Here is an 18,831-nt window from a genome sequence, read left to right as displayed (position 1 = left end):
AGCTTTGCTCTGCCGGACATGGAACTGTGCTACCTCTCAGTAGGGAATTGTTTCACTCATTGATTTAAAAATCTGCCATATGATGAAAGCGCAGTAAGTGGGCTACGATGTGACGTAGGGATGACTGTAGATCAAAAGTATAATCTAAAAGATGTAGGACTTAAAATGTATTGTATATTCTTCTGCCAGAAATGTGCATCTTGCATTCCAAACGTCATTGAGAAAAGAGAACTACAGCCACTCCCTTTCCATTCCTCTCTTGAATTCATTTCACTGCTCTCTTCCAGGAAGATAGCGGTGCTGCAAATCTCGCCTTCGAAATAGACTTATTGACCATTCGCATTAAAACAGATGCGTCGACTCCATTTGAACAGTGATTCTTTGAGCTTTTGTCAGAAGGTCCAAACAGGAAATACTATTAGCCCAGGCGATGTGGGGTATAGTTCCACCGGTCAAGAAGGGTGGAGGGAGGCCAGACAATTCGATTATTAGTGTCTGACTGCTTTCCCCTCAGGCGCATTTAACTTGGCATGAGGCAGCGCAGTCAACATCCCACCCTGGCTCGTCAACTACAGTATATACTCCAAGTTCATTTCATTTATTTTAGACAGTCAAAAGAAAGGTAGAATTATTTTATAACTCAACTTTTTGGATAATACCCTTTCCAAGTCAAACAACATGAAAATGTGGGGCAGGTTAATACAATTTGGGGATAAAAAAATACACAGTGTTGCCTCTACTTACGAAATTATTTGGTTCTGAAATATTTTCATAATGTGAAAATGGTGTATATATTGATGCGTTTTCCACGTAAATGCCCAAATTCGTTCCAAGCCTGTCAAGCACTCAAGTTGTCAAGCACTCAAGTTGAGACATACATACGTATGAGAAATCATAAAAATGCATTACAGTTGGATATTTGCACAATAAATGAGAGTTGTGAATTGTGTAAATGAATAAAGAACAAGAAACGATAGTCGCGGTCTATCAACTGCGTCCTTGTCGTTATTTGCCGTCTTTCAGTAGTACTTTTCATATCTAATTTAATTTTCCTTTTAGCTACATTCGGTAGAACTTGCTCTTAGCCAATGGGATGCCAGAACGATTCACAGCAATCGCCAATGGCAGAGCAGCAACAAGCATGTTGTGAGAATCGGAATTGTGAATAGCAACCAACATTGTATTTTTACCTTTCATGTCTTGGAATTTCATTCTGAACAAGAAACATTATTTTGCCTTTGGGATGTTCCGTGGATTGAAAAAATCGTTTAAAGGACAACCGACGCTACCGGAGAAGTTGTGTCCATGATTTGTAAAATCACTTTAAATGACTTCTACTGAGCGTATTTTACAAAGATTCCACCGCATATAGCTATATTTTACGTTTTCAGACTCGCGCTGAATATTCAGGAAGTCTTGTTTTCGAGGTGATGACGATGCCTGACGTGACGTCACGTCTGGAACGCCCCTGACCGAGAAAGTGACACACAATGCATCTTGGGTACTTTGTTTGGTCTGAAAACTTTGTGTTGATCGGTGTTGAGGGCAAAATTAGAAGGAAAACACTAAAAATAACGCGATGGTGAATCGTTGTGTGATGCACCAAGACTACTATTTGATACTAGTTGACACAAATTCCCAGCAGACAAATCAGTCCATTTCCAACGGCGCTTGGGCGCCATCTTGTGCATTTTCGGGACGCTACATTGGAGTCCAGACGCCTCAAAATGAGACGGAAGGACTCCTTTAATCGATTGCAAACATTTATGCTTTCCTCTTCAGAACAATTTGAATCATATTCATAACTGGATGAGTGACAAGAAAGCATTGTTTTGATTCTTGAGCAAGGCAAGACGTCCTGGTGTGACACCACGAACAAGGGGGCGGCACCTTCTGAAACTGAAACTTTCTGAGGTCATTTTGAAGTAGTTTTGGGACACTTTAAGTCACTTTTATTGATGTTTAGCATTCAACTAAAACTATCAGCCTGCATGTATTGGGTATTTTTGATGCTATAAAAGTTTTTCTGACGTCAGTTAGGAAACAACAAAATGGTGTTGGTTGTCCGTCAAAGGACAGAAGTCATTTGAAGTGATTTTACAAATTATGCACACAACTTGTCCAGAGGCAATGGTTGTCCTTTAAAGAGACATTCGTAAGTAGAAATATGACTGTAATAGGAATTATGTTTGTTTGTGGGTGTGCTGGAGGAGTTGCGGATCAGGATTTTTTTGCATCTGGTTGCTGCCTTTCCCTACACCTCCATCAACAGTTTCCTCCTTTTTTTCTCGTTTCCTTTGGGTACAACTCAGCATCTCAACGCCAAGCGAGCGTGCTGACGGCGACTAAACAACTCCATCCCCAAGTGTACGCGGTCAAACGTAAAAAGCGCAAGGGCACACAGCTAGCATGTCCGGATGGTGGTTTGAGCGCCTTCAACATCGGTTAACGCCTGACGGACGATCCAAGCAGGAGTCGTTTTTCACAGAAGGGTGTGACGCCGTATGAGATACAAATCTAAAAATACATAACGCAGAACTTTGGGGTCAGTCTGAGTGGTGTTTGGTGACTTTGCTAGTCCCTGAATTCAGCTGAAAAGGCACAAGTGGCCGGAGCGTGTTGTCAGGTTGTGCTGAATCGTTGTCATAGGATTGTTCGCCAGGGTACTCGGGGGACCAATTAGAGGTGTCCTACGACCGCAAGCTGCAGCTGAGGGATTTTTTGACATCTGAAAATTTAGCTCCCATTGGAACTAATTGTATTGGGTATACAGTATAGTAGTGATTCTCCAAGTGTTGAATTATGACCATTAGTGGCACATAGGCTCCCTCTACTCTGGTGGCATGGAAAAGATTCAACAAATGAAATGATCAAACTGCATTTGAGCCTAATCTTTTTTATTTAATTGTATATCTTTTTAACACAGTGCATTCACTTTGGTATTGTAAGTATACTTCAGTTGTACTTCACTTTTTACAACAATACTTTGAATTAAATGTTCTGAATAATTTGTTTCCAAACCACGATTTAGGTCTAGTATTTTGCCAGTCACTTGCTTTGGCAATGTGGTGCGTCATCAATGTTTTATTTATAGTTTAGCATTCTTTTTTTTATTTAGATTTTACGTGAAGCTTACCAGAAGTCGGCATTTCACCCTGATATGTGAGACTGGACACCACGCCGTGGACCCGGAAGTGATTGTCTTCTGGTTTTTCGGTTGCTATTGGCCAATGGAGTTTTAGTATGGAGGTTATAGCGCCACGTGTTGACTTGATGAGGCACTTGAGTCGGGAATGCATTTCCTGTAAATTAACAACGTTATCAACTCATTCACTGCCATAAGCATGACGTGGAGCGCCATTCCCAAATGTTTCCGGTTTTTGTTTTTTTCTTGCATGGGGGTGCCTTATAGCGCTGGTCAGTCCTCGGGCAATATTTTTCCCTTCCACAAAGGACAACATTTGCCTTTTTCCATGTTAGCGCTTTTTTACATCTTCAGCTGTTGTTAAAGCGCTATATAAATCAATATGGGTATATTGTATTGTATTTTGTACAGCCACCCCCATTTCAAGCTCAGATAACTCCAGACCCATATGACTTAGGAATCCACTATTTTTTTCTGATGAAAGAAGAGAGTCTAAGGTTTCTTACACTGCATTGAATGTTTATGTAGTCCTAAAACTGTGGGTACTGCAATTTGAGTGGAAATGACAAAAACCCTGGTACTGGAGTGGACACATTTTTGCGCATCGTCTGGATTGGATTGGATTTGCCTGTATTAGTCTCGCAGTGGAGAAATGTACATTACACAGCAGCAAAGTGAGGAAAGGAATGAAAGTAGAAAAACAAAACACATGAGCTGCTGGAAAGGCAGCCACTCTCGCGGCGCCGTCTTGAAGTCAAAAGAACAAAGAAAAAACTAAATAACAAATAATATGAGAACACAATATGACATTACAAAGACACCTAGAGTCATTCCTTCTGAAGCACTTTCTGTACCCTCTTTGTTACATGAAGCAGTTCTAGATGAAAGGGGAGAGGATCAAAGCATTTTTCCATCATTGGATCAGGGACATCATCGTGGAATGTGCACGCAGACTCCAAGCTAAATGTTGAAAGCAAACACGCAGCTGTAGCATCCATTGACGAAAAGAGATTGTCTCACATCACCTGTCCCACACAAATCCGCTTCAATTCCAAGCTGCGACAGTTCCACATCCGCATCGTCGCTCTGTGGTGACGCGCCTTTCTTCTTATCGTGGGCTCCTCAAGCCATGCATCCATCCAGGTGCAAGCTGTCCAACAGCACCGACCTCTCCGTTGGACAAAGCGGGGCTGTGAAGATGCTGCCCATTACAGGCGCAAAAAAAAGCACAATGGCCCCAGAGCTGTCCAGCGATGACAGTCGAATGTCAAACACAGTACTGGCAGTGAATGCATTAAAAACTATGAGCCTTACTGTAAGTCTTTGGGTCCAAATGAACTATGAGAAATGTGCATGCAGTCTTGCACGAATACGACTTGAAGACTTAGAATCGCAGAGACAGACAGCGCAGCTCACAGCAGTCTCCCACTTTGGCAGCACTCCAGTACTGGAGGAAGGCGGTCAAGTGCCAACAATCAAGCAATGCGTATGTCATCCATTTTTCGCCAGTAAAACCACGAAAAAGAAGAAAAAGCAAATCATCACATCATTAGCATGAGTCAGGCACTATGGAGCCACAAAGTCATCATTACAGCAGCACACAAATGGCATCTTTGTTGTGTCATAAAGTGGCCGCAACTGGAAGCGGGGAAAATGTTGTTCTTCAAAAAACAAAAAAGGCTTCTGTCATCTAATATACCATAATGGCTCGCCCTTATGAAATGTTTCGGTGCAACAAATAGATAATCATTATTTTCTAATTTGAGAAAGACATTTGAAATAGAAAAGTTGCTAACATCAGTGGGTTTTATTTTACTGCTGTATAAATTGTTTTTTTGTTGGATTTGCATTGGAAAAGCATCATGAAAGCTGCATGTTTCTATTTCAATGTTTTATTGATATTCTCATTCATTCTCAGGAGATCATTTAGTCCCACTCAATGATCAAATATATGAATTAGTATATATATGGAAATATCTATAGTTAGGTATCGAGTTAGCTATCTAGACAGCTATCTATTTGTTCTAAATTCGCTCTCTAGCTAACTATTAGCTCATTAGTGATTTAGCTAGCTAGCTATCTAACTACCTTTCAATTAGCTAGCTAGCTAGCTTTCTATATACGTATTTCAGTTACTTCCGGGTTGAGTGAACGCTGGCACGTGTGGCTGCCGCTGCACACCTACGGAAAAACTTATCCTGTGACTGTAAAGTGACCTTGAGAGTTTTGAAAGGCGCTTATAACTGAAAATTATTATTATTATTTTCACTGTTTCTCTAGTCTAGGCGGTTTACGCCATGAACGGGTTCCGAGCCATTTGTGTTTCGAGCAGTTAAAATATTGAATGTAAATGAAATAACTACTTGAAATGTACAGCCCGAAAAGGAAACATTGATCCGATTTCCACAGGGCTCACCACCTCTGGGTGGGTGCAAGAGGGTCAGTGTCTTTTTAGTTGGGTGGCAGCATTCCAGTCCCTGTCCACAGAAACTTTTGAAAATGTATTAGTTCAATAAATAAAAAAGTAACCAATTAATGTGAAATTATACCATTGTAAATACATATATATTTTGAAATACTATTTGGCAAATGCCGCTAATGAGCTCTTGCCAGTCAAATGTACTTGTACCCTGTAATTACTTCTTTTATGTAATTTGTGAACACAACTTGTGCTCTGACAAAACTCTCAAGGACACTTTACAGTCACAAGATATTTTTTCTGTTTATGTTGCTGTTTTGCAGAAGAACTTCAAGCACACACACACACACACACACACACACACACACACACGCGCGCGCGCACGCGCACACACACACAAACACACACACACACATATATATATATATATATATATGAGATGAATAAAGGATATCTCATCTCAGTTTATATATTCAGTGTATATATTCACACGATGTGTCGGTCAGCAGGCGGGCTATGGCAGAATGTGCCACACACACACACGCACACACACACACACACACACACACACGCTCACACGCACACACACGCACACACACACACACACACACACACACACACACACACACACGCACACACGCACACACGCACACGCACACACACACACACACACGCGCACACATACACAGTCCTTGTATCGGATTCAACTGCTGCATTCACAAGTGATGTCAATCTACTTTCAAGTAAATCAAGGCAAAGGGAAACAGCATGCGATGATTTAGCATGTGTGCGGTGAGGGGTCACAATGTATCAGCACAGTCCAGCCTTTCCCCGGGAAGTACTTGAAAGGACTCTATTGAAGACACAGAGCCATTTCCTTCCATGCATTTCCCTGAGGGACATATAACACTTCCTTTCGAAATAATTTAAAGTTTCGGAGCGTGGCGATAATGCGTTCAAATGCCTAAAGCAATTTGGTCACACAGAGAACTAGTTGAATGTCTATCGATGAGAAGGTTTCTTCAGCCGTCATCTGTACAAAAGTGAAGGTTTCGGACGTTTCGCCTCCTATCCAAGAGACTTCGTCAGCGAACTAAAGTCTGACTGGTCGTATCGGCCCCATTTATATATCCCTAATGTCCAGACCTAGTGGCGCCGGACACAGCTATGATAGGTCCCTACTCTCAGGTTGGGGGGGGGCGCGGGACCCCCCCCTGTGGCCCCACTGATTGTTCCTACATTCCTGACTAACGATTGGCCTATTACCCCCACTCCCCCCGGTATCACCTCATCAGCATAACGACCCTCATCAGCATTGCGAAAGTTGCCTAACCTGTTTTGCCTGAGCAGGCTATTGTATGAACGATCCAAATTGAACCTCACACCACCAGACCGGTTTAATGAAGGATTTTGTTGTTTTATAAGAATCGCCTCTTTTACCCCCCTTTCAAACCATCTATGTTCTTTCGCTAAGATTTTAACCTCATTGTCGTCAAATGAGTGGTTAGTAGCTTTTAGGTGCAAATGTACTGCCGATTGAGGCCCACTAGTATTATCCCTGCGATGTTGATAAAGTCTTTTTTTGAGAATTTGTTGAGTACATTGGGGAGACTCAACAAATTCTCAAAAAAAGACTTTATCAACATCGCAGGGATAATACTAGTGGGCCTCAATCGGCAGTACATTTGTACCCCCCCAATGTACAATGAGTACATTGGGGAGACTCAACAAATTCTCAAAAAAAGACTTTATCAACATCGCAGGGATAATACTAGTGGGCCTCAATCGGCAGTACATTTGCACCTAAAAGCTACTAACCACTCATTTGACGACAATGAGGTTAAAATCTTAGCGAAAGAACATAGATGGTTTGAAAGGGGGGTAAAAGAGGCGATTCTTATAAAACAACAAAATCCTTCATTAAACCGGTCTGGTGGTGTGAGGTTCAATTTGGATCGTTCATACAATAGCCTGCTCAGGCAAAACAGGTTAGGCAACTTTCGCAATGCTGATGAGGGTCGTTATGCTGATGAGGTGATACCGGGGGGAGTGGGGGTAATAGGCCAATCGTTAGTCAGGAATGTAGGAACAATCAGTGGGGCCACAGGGGGGGGTCCCGCGCCCCCCCCAACCTGAGAGTAGGGACCTATCATAGCTGTGTCCGGCGCCACTAGGTCTGGACATTAGGGATATATAAATGGGGCCGATACGACCAGTCAGACTTTAGTTCGCTGACGAAGTCTCTTGGATAGGAGGCGAAACGTCCGAAACCTTCACTTTTGTACAGATGACGGCTGAAGAAACCTTCTCATCGATGGACCACTCCTGTACGACTGAGAGCTTACACAGACGTAGTTGAATGTCTGTATTTTGACACACAATGTTGATTTTAAAGCACATGTGTAGGTCCCAGTATTTATTTGTTATTTTTCTCATAATTGTAGGTGTAAACATTTCTTGATTTTTCAAGTACATACAGTTTCCAATAAGATATACTATATATACTATAAGGCACAGGTGTCAAAGTCAAGGCTCGGGGGCCAAATCTGGCCCTCCGCATCATTTTATTCATCCCGCGAAAGCAAATCAAACTTGTTAAATTCCATGATGATTGCTAAAATCTGAGCCAAAATTTCATATTTTTGGATGTCAACCACAATAAAAGTCATTATTCTTGACTTCAGATTTGAAAACGAGTTATTCATTAATTTGCTGTGAGCTCTATATGTAATATTTGAAGGGATTTAAACATTCTAATGGGTTCCCCAAATTCATAACGGCCCTCGAGAGGAAACCATAACTACAATGTGGCCCGCGGCAAAAAATGCCTTTGACACCCCTGCCGTAGAGTCTAAGGCAGGGGTGGGCAAACTTTTTGACTCGCGGGCCGCAATGGGTTCTAAAATTTGACAGAGGGGCCGGGCCAGGAGCATTTAGAGGGAGTGTTTGGGCCGGAAATACTAAACCTAAAGAATTAAAGGACAACCGACACCTCCGAACAAGTTATGTCCATCCATCCATCTTCTGCCGCTTATCCGGGGTCGGGTCGCGGGGGCAGCAGCTTCAGTAGGGAAGCCCAGACTTCCCTCTCCCCAGCCACTTCTTCCAGCTCGTCCTGGCGGATCCCGAGGCGTTCCCATGCCAGCTGGGAGACATAGTCTCTCCAGCGTGTTCTGGGTCGTCCCCGGGGTCTCCTGCCAGTGGGGCATGCCCGGAACACCTCACGAGGGAGACGTCCCGGGGGCATCCTAATCAGATGCCCGAGCCACCTCATCTGGCTCCTCTCGATGTGGAGGAGAAGCGGCTCGACTTTGAGCCCCTCCCGGATGACCGAGCTTCTCACCTTATCTCTAAGGGAGAGCCCGGACACCCGACGGAGAAAGCTCATTTCGGCCGCTTGCATCCGGGATCTCGTTCTTTCGGACACAACCCATAGCTCGTGACCCTAGATGAGGGTTGGGACGTAGATCGACCGGTAGATTGAGAGCTTTGCTTTTTGGCTCAGCTCCTTCTTCACCACGACAGATCGGTACAAAGTCCGCATCACGGCAGACGCCGCACCGATCCGCCTGTCGACCTCTCGATCCCTTTCACCCTCACTCGTGAACAAGACACCCAGATACTTAAACTCCTCCACTTGAGGCAAAATCTCCTCCCCGACCCGGAGAGGGCACTCCACCCTTTTCCGACTGAGAACCATTGTCTCAGATTTGGAGGTGCTGATTCTCATCCCAGCCGCTTCACATTCGGCTGCGAAACGCTCCAGCGAGAGTTGGAGAGCTCCACTTGAAGGCCCCAACAGTACAACATCATCTGCAAAAAGCAGAGATGCTATACTGAGGCTACCAAAACGGAAACCTTCAACGCTTCGGCTGCGCCTAGAAATTCTGTCCATAAAGGTTATGAACAGAATCGGTGACAAAGGGCAGCCTTGGCGGAGCCCAACCCTCACTGGAAACGATTCCGACTTACTGCCGGCAATGCGAACCAGACTCTGACATCGGTCATATAGGGACCGAACGGCCCGTATCAGCCGCTCCTGTACCCCATACTCCCGAAGTACCCTCCACAGAACTCCACGAGGGACACGGTCAAACGCTTTCTCCAAGTCCACAAAACACATGTAGAGTGGTTGGGTGAATTCCCATGCGCCCTCGAGGACCCTGCTAAGGGTGTAGAGCTGGTCCACTGTTCCGCGGCTGGGACGAAAACCACACTGTTCCTCCTCAATCTGAAGCTCGACTTTCCGACGGACCCGCCCCTCTAGGACCCCTGAATAGACCTTTCCAGGGAGGCTGAGGAGTGTGATCCCTCTGTAGTTGGAACACACCCTCCGGTCCCCCTTTTTAAAAAGGGGGACCACCACCCCGGTCTGCCAATCCAGAGGCACTCTCCCCGATGACCACGCAATGTTGCAGAGGCGTGTCAGCCAGGACAGCCCCACAACATCCAGAGCCTTTAGGAACTCCGGTCGGATCTCATCCACCCCTGGGGCCTTGCCACCGAGGAGCTTTTTAACCACCTCGGTGACTTCAGTCACAAGGATCGGAGGGCCCACCTCGGAGTCCCCAGACACTGCTTCCTCCAACGAAGGCGTGTTGGTGGAGTTGAGGAGGTCTTCGAAGTACTCTGCCCACCGGTTCACGACGTCTCGAGTCGAAGTCAGCAGCGCCCCACCCTCACTGTACACAGTGTTAGTGGTGCACTGCTTTCCCCTCCTGAGACGCCGGATGGTGGACCAGAATTTCCTCGAAGCGGTCCGGAAGTCGGCTTCCATGGCCTCACCGAACTCTTCCCATGCCCGTGTTTTTGCCTCGGCGACCACCGAGGCTGCATTCCGCTTGGCTAGTCGATACGTGTCAGCTGTCTCAGGAGTCCCACAGACTATATAAGCCCGGTAGGACTCCTTCTTCAGCTTTACGGCATCCCTTCCTACTGGTGTCCACCAGCGAGTACGGGGATTGCCTCCACGACAGGCACCAACCACCTTACGGCCGCAACTCTGATTTGCTGCCTCAGCAAGGGAGGTACGGAACATGGTCCATTCGGACTCAATGTCCCCCACTTTTGCCTTTGCCTTTGGCTCACATTGCACCCGACCCCTCTGGCCCCTCCCATGGGTGGTGAGCCCTTGAGAAGGGGGACCCACGTTTCCTCTTCGGGCTGAGCCCGACCGGGCCCCATGGGTGTAGGCCCGGCCACCAGGCGCTCGCCAATGAGCCCCATGGTGAATCGTTGTGTGCTGCACCAAGGCTACTATTTGATACTAGTTGACACAAATTCCCAGCAGACAAATCAGCCCATTTCCAACGGAGCTTGGGTGCCATCTTCTGCATTTTCTGGGTGCTACATTGCTGTCATTGACGGCTCGAATTGACATGGGATTGCAAACATTGCAAACATTGCAAACATTTATGCTTTCCTTTTCAGAACTATTTGAATCATATTCATAACTGGATGAGTAACAAGAAAGCATCTTCTCCGAATCTGAAGCCATTGTTTTGATTCTCGAGCAAGGCAAGACATCTTGGCGTGACGTCATGAACACGGGGGTGGGACCTTCTGAAACTGGCCATTTCCGGATTCATTTTGAAATCATTTTTATTGGTGTTTTTCATTTGACTAAAAATATCAGCCTGCATGTTTTGGGTATTTTAGATGCTATAAAACGTTTTTCTGATGTCAGTAGGGAACCAAAAAAAATGATGCCGGGTGTCCTTTAAACATAGTGTGTACAAACCTCATAGCACAGTAAGAACACTACAACCCAATTTATTAACTGTCTTTCAAATGTGAAACATATCCCTGATCAATTAATAAATTTGTCTCAAGGAATATGCAAGATATGGCATTTACAGACTATTTCGCAGGTACTGGGAGGAAGAAATGGAAATAGATTAAAATAACATATGCACTGTGATTTATCAAGATTGCGTCTGTTTTTAATAAGTTTCAATTAACGGTGCAAAGTTAAGAAATCAACATCTATTGAAAAATTGAATCACTTTCAACATTCAAAACATATTATTCCACAACGAAATATTCAAGCTCAATAATACCTACTTGTGTTAAACTCCGCTAAATCATGGATGGATTGTCCTGAGCGCGCGCTCTACAAACTCGCCACGGACGCCCTCGCCTTCACGCGCAAACAGTACACGTGTCCCAAGCACACAAACATAGGCTACCTCCAGTTGAAATTTGCATACTCGGCACGGCAGCCAATCAGAAGTCTGCTTCTTTCTTCCGGACTTTCGCAAGCGTTATAAGGTTGTGCATTTGCATATCATTTTCCAAAATAGATGCACAGAACCTCAGCCCAGAAGAAACATGTGTGACGCTAAAAAACGTAAATTTATATTAAACCGTGACTGTAAAGTGTACGTGAGAGTTATGAAAGGGGCTTAGTGGCTTGTAGCTAGCAATGCAAACATTGCATTGTGCACCATGGTGACAAATGACGACTGCAGCGCAATCTGCAGCCTTGGACATTTGCTGTAAATTAAGCAAGGTAACATTTGTGGTAGGTACATCCTTAGTTAATATAAAAAAACTTAATACTTTGTTTCAAGTTGTGAAAAACTGGGCAGGCAACTTTTCAGAGGTGTCTGCCCTTTTGTCCGCTACCTTTTTGTCACGTGTTTCAGACACTGTTTTTACTATAATTTGGACAAGTTCGGCGGGCCGGATTAAAAAGCCTAACGGGCCGTATGTGGCCCGCGGGCCGTAGTTTGCCCATTCCTAGTCTAAGGGGATATTCTCCTCGCTACTAAGGGGCACTTCAGAAATTACTGTATATTTAAAATTCATATTTATTGTTTTTTTTTATATCAATACTGTAGTGGATATGTTATTTCTGCTCTTCTGTGGGTTAAGAATGCTGCTTCGTGTCACAAAGAGGGTACAGAAAGTACCGAAGATTGAATGACTCTCCGTGTCTTTGTGTTGTCATATTCGAAAAAGACATAGAGAAAGAGAGAGACAGAGGAAAGACAGAAAGACAGCGAAAGAGAGAGACCGAGAGAGATAAAAGAGAAAAAGGGAGAGACAAAGAACAACAGAAATAGATTGAGAGGGTGAGAAGAGAGAAAGCAAGATAGAGAGAGATACAGAACGAGAGAGCGAAAAGAGGGAGAAAAATAAATAGAAAGAGAGAGTGACAGAGAAAGAAGAGAGCGAAAGGGAGAAAGCGAGATAATAGAATACCACAAACAAATGAATACTGAAAATATGACTAGACAACACCAAAGAATGTTGGGCTTTGATTATTCTTCCTTTTTATGTGCTTGCTTTTATGTAACACGAGCTCATAACGCAGATGGCGTTTGCCTAACGAGAGACGTCACTTTTGCTTCCGCTTTGTAAAAAAAAGATAAACAACAAAAATGCAACTGTGCCATGACCAGTCAATATTTAACGACGCCCCGCCCCTCTCCTCGTTAAACCATTCCCCGACATACTACGAGTGTACGAATAACAAACATGCACGCAGTGTGCAACTTCTGCAAGCGTGTACGTGTACGTGCACGCGCGCGTGTGCGTAGAGCGCCGCATTCAGAGAGTCTAGGAGGAAGGGGCGTGACTTCACTTGGACCTCTCTCCTGGAAAAAAACATCTCTGATCCAGTTCAGGTGCTGAAAGCAACCAAATTAGACGTGTCTTTTGGTGGCTCCTCGTCCCGGACGACTGCCACTGGCCCTTCTCCCTCTGCCGTGACCCAGCCTTCACAGCAAATCCGCTTCAAATTTCACCGCAAAAGGGGATTATTTGTCACCAGGAGGGCGACGTTTGTAGTTAAAAACAAGGACGGAAGTTTGCGGTATTTTCTCACGTCTCCTCCCACTTTTTAATTTCGCAATTCCTGCTTTTGAAGATATTGCAGTACACTGGGAACAGTTTCGTACGATCCCCAAAGGTATGTATTTTATTATTTTTTCCCAGTCTTTTATATGTATTTTCACTTTTCTTTATCCCACTTCTGCGTGGTGGAAATGTACCTGAACGCAATTCAGGTAAGCGCAAGAATCAGGAAGTCAAGGCGACCTGTTTATGAAACGAGTCATTGTGAAAACCATAAACAAACATATGCCAACTATTATTATACTATTATTCATCGTTAACGTTCATCTCGCGGAAAAACAGTTGATGTGTACATTAGTCTCCTTGGTATGTAGACGACCAGCCAAGTTAAGCGTACACTCGTGTGTTTCTAATACAACCACTCAGAGGTTTAAAAAAATAAGTAAATAAATAAAAACAAACAAGTACTTCTCTATTGAAGTAATACATTATAATGAATGACTTAAGTGTGAATAAAATCGAGTTCTAACAAAACACCAGATGTTCCCATGACGAATAAATACTCGACTGAATGTATCGTTTGTCAAAAACCTCAAGGGATAATCTAACCACGCTCATCGCTGACATTCGCGTTGTATCAAATGTCGACGTGTGAACTATGCAAGTCTCAATTCTTTACCGGAAGCATCCAAAAACGTTGTCCTTTTGGCCATTTGAAGGAACAGCTATTTTAATTTATCAGCTGTCAATCGTATCACATGGTGGTGACCATGCCAGCAGCACAGTTTTGTGGTTCTAGGTTTAAATATCAAGATTTGATATGTTCTTCATGGTTTCCTCCCACAATCCAAAAACATTTTATGCCCATTGAATACAGAATTGTAGTAAGAAGGCTGCAATTGACTGGAGACCACTCTTGGGTCTACCCCGGAACAGAAGATCAATGGCTGAGTGAACAGAAAATTGACCATACCGTAGCTTTCACGATGCAGTGCTTTTGTCATCAAAATACCTCAAATTCTTAATTGGCTTTGTTACCCGAAGCGTTTCCATTGTCTAAATTCTACGGCTGAACTTGAATTTGACTGCGGTTGATTTTTGTCCTCCTCAAACGAGTTGGAGGCATGCTGAACAACCAGTTTTGTCTCTCCTTTTTGAAATTTTGTTTGACCCGAGCGACCTCTCCAAGTGTGTGAAAAGTCTGTAAGCATGTCGCTGAAACAGCACAAAAAAGTGAAATACTTAATAAATCAAAGTGCCCAGAGGCATGCAAGAACTGTTGACAGAAAAAGCAGTGATAATGTGCGGATGATGCCCTGGCATTTGTAACTACACAACTGCTTTGCAAGCCCGCTGCAGTTTCCAGTGTGTTTTTGTCCTGAGCTCAGGAAAAATCCAAAACAAAACAACATGAAGTTAGTTGCCTTTATTTAATATTGTTAAATTCCAACCACAGAGAAGTTCCACTATAATATTGTTGCATTTCTTAGTTATTCATTTTTGGATTTATTGCGGTTTGTGTACAGGTTAAGTTGAATATTTGTGGGGGATTGAGTGACACACTAGTGATTTGGTGACCGTTTCATTTGCATTTTTTTTAACTGGAATGACAATTTATCCCTTAAAGGACAACCGACATCTCCGGACAAGTTGTGTCCATAATTTGTAAAATGGCTTGAAATGACTTCTACTGAGCGTATTTTAATAAGATTACACCGCATATAGCTATATTTTACGTTTTAAGACTCATGTTGAATATTCAGGAAGTCTTGTTTTTGAGTTGGTGACGAGTCCGTACGTGACGTCACTAAAGGAACGCCCCTGACCGAAAAAAAGACTCATTGTAGCGGTCCTTCCATCACGTCAATGTATTTTGCTGCACTTGTTTGGTCTGGGGACCTCGTGTTGCACCCAAAGGCCGCCAGAAGACGGCGTCCAAGCTCCATAGAAGTAATTTATCAGCCTGTGGAAACGGAGGTGGCCACAGGAGATCGCCATGTTGTGCCTCTTTTTCGGTGAGACATTTCCCCTCAATGTTGCCTCAAAATGGCACTGAATAAATTATTTAATCGATTGCAAACATGTATGCATTCCTCTTCAGAACTATTTGAATCATATTCATAACTGGATGTGTAACAAGAAAGCATATTCTCCGAATCTGAAGCCATTGTTTTGATTCTCCAGCAATGCAAGATGTCTTGGAGTGATGTCACGAACCGGGGGCGGGAATTTCTGAAAATGGCCAATTCGCAGCTCAATTTTTTTGCAGATTTTGGACACTTTAAGTCATTTTTATTGGTGTTTTGCATATGAATAAACATATCATAGTGCGTGTTTTGGGTATTTTAGATGCTATAAAACGTTTTTCTGATGTCAGTTAAGAAACAAAAAAGTGACGTCAGTTGTCCTTTAAGTGAAACGGAAAGTTCTACTCTTGTTTGTGTTTTGCCCCAATGGGAAATCTTGGATCCTGGAACATGTGCTTTTGTTTTTGATGTACAGTCTTTCCTCTGCCGGACAAAAGTGAGAAATAGCCGATGAGTGAGTCAGCACCCCGTGGGTGATCCGTTTCGTTTTGCTGGCCCAAATTTGCCATTGTTGTCAACCACAACCACACTCAGTTTGTTGGGAAGCCAGGCTAGTTTCTGAGAAAGTACATTTTGGCACCCGAATGGGACTTCAGTATAATAATATTCAGTAAAATTTGTCCTTCCGCATGCCACGAAATAGGCATTGCTAATGAGCTCGTCCATCAGTCAATCAAATGCTGATGACTTGACACCAAACCGTCAACTTCCTCTGCCCCATCCCGACTTGCTGATTCGTCTCTTTGGGTAATTGGTCCGAGCTGCAAGCTCGTGCATTTTCTAAATGGCCGTGGAGAAAGAAGCTCTGGACTTTTTTTACTTGACACTTCTGAGTGAAACGTTTTATTTGCGGACTTCCGGACTTCCTCTATTGCCTTAAAGCAAACAAAATACATCATATTTGCTTATAAAACTGCTCAGCTCGGAAGATTCCTTCATTGGCTATTCGTTTTTTGGTTGTTGCTACATTTTTAGCAGTCGACACGGATCCAAGTGTTACCAAAATGTCTTACAATGTTCGAATGTACTTTTTCAACTTGTTTTGAATTGAGTTGTTTGCCTGATTTATTTAATTCTTATTCGGGGGGGTGCAAAAGGGGGTTTTGATCTAGCTGATGCAGTGACCTAATTGCCACACTGGGATCAATGGTTTCCTTTTTCTTGGGTATTAACGTGATGCTCTCGATCAGTGCTTGTGGGAAATGTTAATGGGATGGAGAGAAAAAAAAAGATCATTTATGGCCGTTATTCAATTTCAAGCGGGATCAACCAAAGGTTATTGAGGCTATTGATTTTATTTTAAAGGGGATCCGTTTCCTCGTGGATGGGTTTTATTAGGCAATCGTGAAATGGCAGATTATGGCATGCTGTAAGAATGCTGACGCAGGCTCGTCATCCTTTCACTATGTGTCACTTTAACCTTTGTGGCCTGTAACCTGGTCCGGCCGAGTCTAAAAACATGCCCGGCGTGGTCTGTGTCGTCAAAATGTGTCACGGCTCGCTTGGATGAAATCTAAATTAAATGTGTGGAATAGTTTCTTTGGGTCCACGAACGCGGTTTTGTATTTTATTTTAATACAAGTATGCTTACAAAAACTAATGAGATTTCATTTGAACACAACTTTATTGATTGCCTCTTATTCGTGTTCTCTTCCAGATCACACCCGATAATACCTGCCATCTTTTTTTAATGATTTATTTATTGATTCCTTTTCTTGATTTATTTATTGATTTGATCTGTCTCCGATTGATTGATTGATTGATTGGTTTGGTTGTTTGTTTGTTTGTTTGTGTATGTACAGTGATACCTCCGCATACGAACGCTTCAACTCATGAAGTTTCCGGCTCACGAACATTAAATTCGCGAGCATGTAGTCTTGGCTGACGAACTAGTTTTCATCAGACAAACCAAATCACACGGGCGAACAGCGCCACGTTGGCTGGCGGAATTGTTGTTCATCACCCCCGTTCTTTGAGTGCGAACGTGGTTTGTTATCGAGTGTAGTGCTTTTGCTATTACGAGACCGAAAAAAAACCCACCACAGGCTATTGTTAAGCCGAAGAAGACACAACAGATCATCGGAAAACACGAACGAGGTGGCGTTTGTGTGACTTAGCATCCCAGTACCAGTACGCTAAGTTCACCATTGCTACCATCTGTGGGAACAAGGAAGCTATTAAGGGTGCATGTGTGGCTAAAGGTATTTCTGTGTATCAGGCAATAGAAGAGGTTGAAAAATATCTGTTGATTTGGGTTAAGGAAAAGCAGCTAGCAGGTTGACAGTGTGAATGAGGGTATCATCGCTGAGAAAACACAGCAACTTCACTTGGATATCAAGAGGCAACTACATCAAAGACCATCCCAAAGATAAAGCACCTTTATTATATAGTACAGTTTATTTCTTTAATTACAGTGTAAATAGCACATTTATTACACGTAAAATAAGGTATATTTTGTGTAGTTTTAAAGGACAACCGACGCCACCGCCCAAGTTGTGTCCATAATTTGTAAAATCGGTTCAAATGACTTCTACTGAGCGTATTTTACAAACATTACACCGCATATACCTATATTTTACGTTTTAAGACTTGCGCTGAATATTCAGGAAGTCTTGTTTTTGAGTAGGTGACGATTCCTGACGTCACGTCACGGAAGGAACGCCCCTGACCGAGAAAAGGAGACAATGCATTTTGCGGTACTTTGTTTGGTCTGAAAACGTCGTGTTGATCCGTGATGGCGAAATTAGAAGGAAAACATAAATAACGCGATGGTGAATCGTTGTGTGTTGCACCAAGGCAACTACGGTAAAGTCTCGTTAAATCGATATTCTCGGGAGTCGGAAAAAATATCGATATAGCCGGACTATCGATATTACCGATCCTGCGTCATGTAAATTTTCTCCTTGCGTTCATAGAAATAGTATCGGAATAAGCAGTACTATCGATATAACCGATATCGATATAACGAGACTTTACTGTATTTGATATTTACTAACACAAATTCCAAGCAGACAAATCAGCCCATTTCCAACGGAGCTTTGGCGCTATCTTCTGCATTTTATGGGTGCAACATTTCTGTCCAGATACCTCAAAATGACGGAATAACTTCTTTAAAGGACAACCGACGTCTTCGGACAAGTTGTGTCCATAATTTGTAAAATGTCTTCAAATGACTTCTACTGAGCGTATTTTACAAAGATTCACTGCATATAGCTATATTTCACTTTTTAAGACTCGCGCTGAATATTCCGGAAGTCTTGTTTTTGAGTTGGTGACGAGTCTGAACGTTACGTCACTGAAGGAATGCCCCTGACCGAAAAAAAGACACATTGTAGCAGTCTTTCCATCACGTAAATGCATTTTGCTGTACTTTGGTCTGA

General features: G+C 43.3%; 1 protein-coding gene across 1 annotated transcript in view; it reads left to right on the top strand.

Moving 5' to 3' along the window:
• The first annotated feature begins 13,141 nt into the window (after nt 1-13,141).
• The window catches only part of usp53a (ubiquitin specific peptidase 53a), a 38,869-nt gene continuing 33,179 nt past the window's right edge, over nt 13,142-18,831 (top strand). Inside the window, exon 1 of the mRNA XM_088990348.1 lies at nt 13,142-13,479. The gene's annotated coding sequence lies outside the window, so the exon portion shown is untranslated. The remainder of the gene's footprint in view (nt 13,480-18,831) is intronic.

This window comes from Hippocampus bargibanti, linkage group LG02 (genome assembly GCF_051943395.1).
Source record: "Hippocampus bargibanti isolate YZ-2025 linkage group LG02, ASM5194339v1, whole genome shotgun sequence".
NCBI lineage: Eukaryota > Metazoa > Chordata > Actinopteri > Syngnathiformes > Syngnathidae > Hippocampus > Hippocampus bargibanti.
Note: the sequence above shows the minus strand (reverse complement) of the source record. Positions and strands in the feature narration are given on the sequence as shown.